Source organism: Molossus molossus, unplaced genomic scaffold (genome assembly GCF_014108415.1).
Source record: "Molossus molossus isolate mMolMol1 unplaced genomic scaffold, mMolMol1.p scaffold_m16_p_7, whole genome shotgun sequence".
Classification (NCBI taxonomy): Eukaryota; Metazoa; Chordata; class Mammalia; order Chiroptera; family Molossidae; genus Molossus; species Molossus molossus.
In genome coordinates this window covers 19,374,610-19,380,609 of record NW_023425401.1, presented here as the reverse complement: position 1 = coordinate 19,380,609, position 6,000 = coordinate 19,374,610, and positions in this window count along the sequence as shown.

The following is a 6,000-nucleotide window of genomic DNA, read 5'->3' as shown; positions in this document are numbered from 1 at the left end:
CTTTTTATATACCATTGTCGGTGTTTTTTAAATTTTAAAAATTAAGTGTAGTACAAAGCTTTTTATCTCATCCATGTTAATTATATACCTTGGCCTCTCTTATCATAGAATGGGAGGAAAGGAAAAAAAAGAGGTAGTTAGAAGGAAAGTTATGTTTTTAAATTACTGAAGAAGTGAGACCCGTTCACATTCAAATAAGGATACTTAAAAGCTTACACATTTTCTCCAAATAGTGAACATGCTACGCTCACCAGTGTAACTACACAGTACACAAATGCAGCAGTAGTCACTAAACTCAACTCTATTCAAATGAGGATGGGGAAGAGAGATGCCTTATTTATTTCAGTTAAAAATATCAGAAATCTGAGCAACTTTCTATCAGACTTGAACAAGATTTTAAAGGCCAGCTTAAACAGTGCAACAAGCTCATTTAATGAACATAACTCAGCTCTTTATAATAAACAGTCCCTAACAATAGTCAAGTGCTCTTTGGTTGAAAGAAACAGAACCCCCTCAAAAGGATTCAAATTAAAAGGATGTTTATCATAAAGAGAAGAATATTCTCATGGAAGCCAAAAGCAGGAAATATAGCCAGGCTTTACATGAGGTAGAAATTTGGCTGGCAGCCAGTCTCTCCAAGTCTATCCCTCTGGGGAGGTACAATCTATCACCTTCTCGCAGATAACCAGCTCTCTTTGCAAAGTCCTAATTTTTGCTTGCCGGTAATTTATCTTGCACCAGAATCTAGCTGACATTATCTCTACTCTTCATGAATTTACAGCTCCAAAATCCAAATAGTATGCTGATTCCGCTTATTTTTCTATCCCAAGTTCTTCAGAAAGAGCACATGACTGTTTGGGCTTGAGTCACTGTCCATCCCTGATCAAATCACAAGGGCTAGAAAACTAGTTGTATGATACAAAGGCTGTCCTTGCGGGACAGACTGGATTGGGTTAAAGAGGGTATGCATGAAAGAGAAAGCTTCATTTCATTATATCTAAAGTACATTTCTCTTACCACTTATTTATGAGGATTTTAAATTATATACTCACTTCTTTATGCTATTAAGTTATGTGGTTTCATTGCAATAGGTATTTTTTTATAGACTTTTAAGTATTATATATGTCTAAGCATATAAAGAAAGCATACCTGAATCAATAATTTACTTACTGAAAGATAAAATAACCAAAAATTAACATCTGGAATCTATTACATCATCTGTTACACAGTAATGCTATTTGATTTAATTATTGTATACAAGTTGAAAACCATGTATATGTGTATATATATATCTATATATATGGGTGTGTGTATATATACATGTATATGTATATTTTATAATTTGAAACCAAAACAGACACAGCATCTTTCAAGTGACCCTTAACATTTTAAACAATTATTAAGCAAACACTATTAATTCCTTCAAAGTAGTTTCTTTGATCTAGATTATTGGCCAAGGTTAAATCATGTCAAAGATACAAAGATGTAACTTTATTTGAACTCACCGTGTCTCATTTTCCACTTTGCTCGTCCTAGTACAGCCACACAGGTATCCTTGATCAGGAAATCTTTCAGAAATCTGAAACCCAGAATACTTCTCCCCTCTCTAGGCCTCCACTGAACTCTAAAATTCTCTGCCTCTAGAATCCATCTCCTTTCAGTATTTGCTCAAATTTCACCTTCTAATGGAGCCTTTATTCACTACCTTGTTGAAAACTGTAAACCTTACCACACTCACGTGTCTTCTGCCTTATTTTCCTTATAATGCATATCATTATTGCCCTCCGCTGACAGGCAGTTTTGTCTCCTGTGTTCTCTGACAAAATTCCAGTGCCTAAATCAAGAATCTGCCACATAATAAGACATCCACTAAATACTGGTTGCATGAAGGAATGCCTCAGAGGAAAAAGAAAAACCAGAAACTGTCTAAATGTAAAAAAAAGCAATTGGCCTTTTAAGGTGTGGGTATATTCACATTCAGCCTCACAAAATAACTTATGGTACAGCAACATGTGATATCAAATAGGATATGTAGTCTGAAACCAAAATGAACAAAAAATGCATTTTTAGCCTTGGCCAGGTAGCTCAGTTGATTAGAGCACTGTACCATGCATCAAAAGTTGCAGGTTCGATTCCCAGTCAGGGCACACACCTAGATTGTGGGTTCGATCCTGGTCAGGTAATATATATGAGGCAACCATTGATGTTTCTCTCTCACATCTATGTTTTTCTCCCCCTAAAATCATTAAAAACATATCCTCAGGTGAGGATTTACAAAACTTCAATTTTAGTTTTAAAAAAAAACAAAACACACATATCCACATAAATGAAATGCAAAACTCTTCAATTTTATTGGTATTATACATGTTTCCAAGACAAATTGACAGAAACTCCTCCGTTGTGATTTCTGGCACCATGCTGATCTCTATTGTAGATTAGAGCTGTAACTTTTACGATTTGAGTTGCTTCGGACTATAAACTCTTTGGAAAAAATTCCAAGTCCAGTTTAAAATGTAGATGGAGGAGTATTACTTATTTCTCCAATCTTCTCTCTTCTAAATCACACATGATGTTCTTACAGCTAACAGAATGGACATGTGCATAGAAAATACATTTGAGAAACTTGCCTCGCTACAAAGTTACCTTCAAGACATAAAATAAGGTGTCCAAAATATAAAGTTGGTCAAAGCCCCCCTGCCCTTTTTCGTGAGCTTTAGTCACGTCTAGTCCATGTCAGCCTCTGAAGTATTCATTTCGGACATTTTGGAGCCCAAGGAGAAGTTTTCACCCTTTATTTTTAAATGTGTTGGCAGAACAGGTTTTCCATATTTTGAAATAAATCAAACTCAAATGTACAGACAGTTAACAAAGGAACCCAAGTCCAGGCTGTGTGCACATATTTCTCTCTCCCTGTCACATGTGGACTGGTAAAATATACAGAATCTCCAGCACTGGGCTGGATGAAAACAATGCTTCTCTTGGCTTGGCTTTCATCTGCTGACTACACCCACAAAGGCACTTTGGCAGTGCTCTTTCTGTTTTCATTTGTTTTTCTTGCACAGAGCAATAAACAGTGTGCCAGCACCGCAAGCCACAGCCTCCAGGGCAATGAATGCGGAATCAAACAATTGAACAGGAAGCCTGGCGTAAATGGCGCTGCCCCAGGCCTGGCGAAAACTACTGCGGGACTTAAAATAAATGGCTTCTTTCCCGTTTATTTTAATTTATGATTTTTGAAAGGAGGAAATGAATGAGCCTTGTATTTCATACAAAAAATACGAACTCCCAGAACTATAGCTTGCTTACTAAATTTATAAATGCCTCACCTAATCCCCCCACCACTATGACACAGGCACACTGCCTCTCTCTCATAAGATGTATGTTCCCAGCTTGAATGATTCATTTAGCAACGGCCTGAGCTTGCCATTTGCTGGGAGATTCAGATGCTAATACAGATTAAGATGATTCTCTGTAACTAAAATGTTGCTACTTCCATCTCATTCCTTTTTCACTGAATAGCAGAGCAACTCAGTCAAGAACTCTACCCGGGAAGAGAAAATACAAAAAGAAAATTTCACCATTTCCAAAGTCATTTAAGATGAAAATACTAGGTTTATTAAGTACCAGATGTAGAAATCACCATTTGCAGTTATCTGCTAGAAAACAATGACCCCTTTTCGGAGACACTTATTCTTACAAGTCTTTCCAAGTTCTCACTAGTCTGGGTGCCAGGCTTATGTTAGTGCCACCAGCAGTGGGCACAACCCCCGAGCTGGGCCGGCTCTTTCTCCTGAAACTGGCCATTGGAACTGAAAGCTGAGGGATCCCCCTCCGTGTGGGCGGGACTGCAAATCCGCGGGGAAGGCCTGTGAGTGACCAAGAGTCTTGGTACTTTCTGGTATCTTCTGTTTCTTGAGGTCTAGCTGCATTCTTGTTCTGGAATTCTTGTGGCATCCTGAATTTTTATAACAACTCGCATTCCCACTTATGGCTTCATTAGCTTGGGGGGAAAATAATTCTAAATTATAACATGAGATTATAGGAAGATAACTGTATATTATCAAATTCTTGTTTGCTCCAACAGAGCCTGTCAAGACAGAAAATATCAATTTGATGGGTCAAGACAACGTAGTTTTGAAAAACAGCAAAACAAAACAAAACAAAGTGGTGTTGTTGTTGTTGGCATATAGCTCTAGAGAGGGTAAAGCTCCCCTTGGAGCTATATATTAAAGTAGATTTAAGAAGCGCTCTTCTGTCTACGGTGAATCACTCACACCACTAGCCTGCACTCAAAAGGGAACAGAACAGGGATTCTGAGTAGTGCATCTCCTGGGCTAAAGGAGTGCACTCAACTCCACAACTGTCCTGTATACTCTGTAATATAGACTTGAAGTGGTTAGAGGCACAAGGAGATGATGATTAGTGACATTGAGCATTTCTTCATATCTCTTGGCCATTTGTATGTCCTGTTTGGAGGTGTCTATTTAGGTCCTCTGCCCATTTTTTAATTGTTTTGTCATTCTTTTTTTGAGTTATTTTGGAAATTAACCCCTTATCTGATGTATCATTGGCAATTATGGTCTCCTATATAGTGGGTTCAATTTCCATTTTGATGGTTGTTTCTTTTGCTGTGTAGTCCCATGTATTCATTTTTTCCCTTTGTTTCTCTTGCCTTAGGTGTTGTATCAGTGAAAATTCTGATGCATGTAATATCTGAAATTTTGTTGCCTACATTTTCTTCCAGGATTTTTACGGATTCATGAGTCACATTTAAGTCTTTTATCCATTTTAAGTTTATTTTTGTGTATGGTGTAAGTTGGTGGTCTAGTTTCCTTTTTTTTTTTGGCATGTAGCTGTCCAATTTTCCCACTGTCAAGTCTTACTTTCCTGGGTAAATTTGCAAGCCCAGGAAAGGTTCAGTTATTCTCTAGCTTTTTTGCCTGGAGGCTGTCTCAGTTACTTGATATGCCTTGGGTTGTAGCCCTCAGCTGAGTGAAAAAAAAATCCCTCAGGTGTTCAGGGTAAGAGGATTTCCAGTGGGTGGGACAGATGTTTGCTGGCTGTTAATAAGCCTCAATTTGCATGTCTCTAGCCCGGCCGGGTGGTGTTATTCCTGAGGGAGACTGTTGCTTCTCCCTGGGGCTCTTTGAGTAATATGGCTACTGTCCACGAGTGATTCAGCACAGAACTCCCAGTGCCCTCCAATCCCGAGTCTCTCCACAGTTCTAGTCCAGTCTGCCCTCCCTCTACTGGAGCCCAAGGTGAGTGGCTGTAGCTAGTTTAGTGCTCTGTCCCCAGCCCTCTGCACTGTGGAGCTGGCTTGGGATTTTAACCCCAAGGGAGCTTCTCACAGCTGAAACAGCTGCTGTCCGTGGGCTCCCAGCCTGCCCCCTCGTGCCTCCGCAGTTCCTATCAGGCTCATGGTTATGTGGGTCCTCTCCAGCAGCTTTTCTGTTGGTTTTTACCAATGATTTGTCTTTATTTTAGTTGTAATTCCAGTTTGGTCTTGGTAGATGGTCAGTGTAGCTTCCATTTACTCCGCCGCCATTTTGGAATCCCAGATAATTTCTTTCTTAAAGTCAACTGTGCCATATAATCACAATTATAATATAAACAATGATATATCATGGAGGTAAACTTCATCATCTTCAGTTATCAGGATAAAAGTGGGCCATCTCAGAATTCTGCCTGATGCATTAGAGTAATAGAGTGTGGTCCTTCACAAGAACGCAAAAGCACATCAGAAGACAAGTGGAACTATTGATAGCCTGTGTAATGTAGTGTAAGCTAAGATGGGTCTTCAAATGTGTAGAGAAAATATGGGTTTAATTAATAGTTTGGGAACAAATGAACATCAATGTGAGAAAACAAAATTCCTGTATCAAACTATATACTACTCCAGATGGATTAAAATCTTAAATGTAAAAAAGTAAAATGGTAGAAGTACTGCAAGAAAATTAGTATCTTATAATTGGGATGGAAGTGTCTTCATAAGAAAAA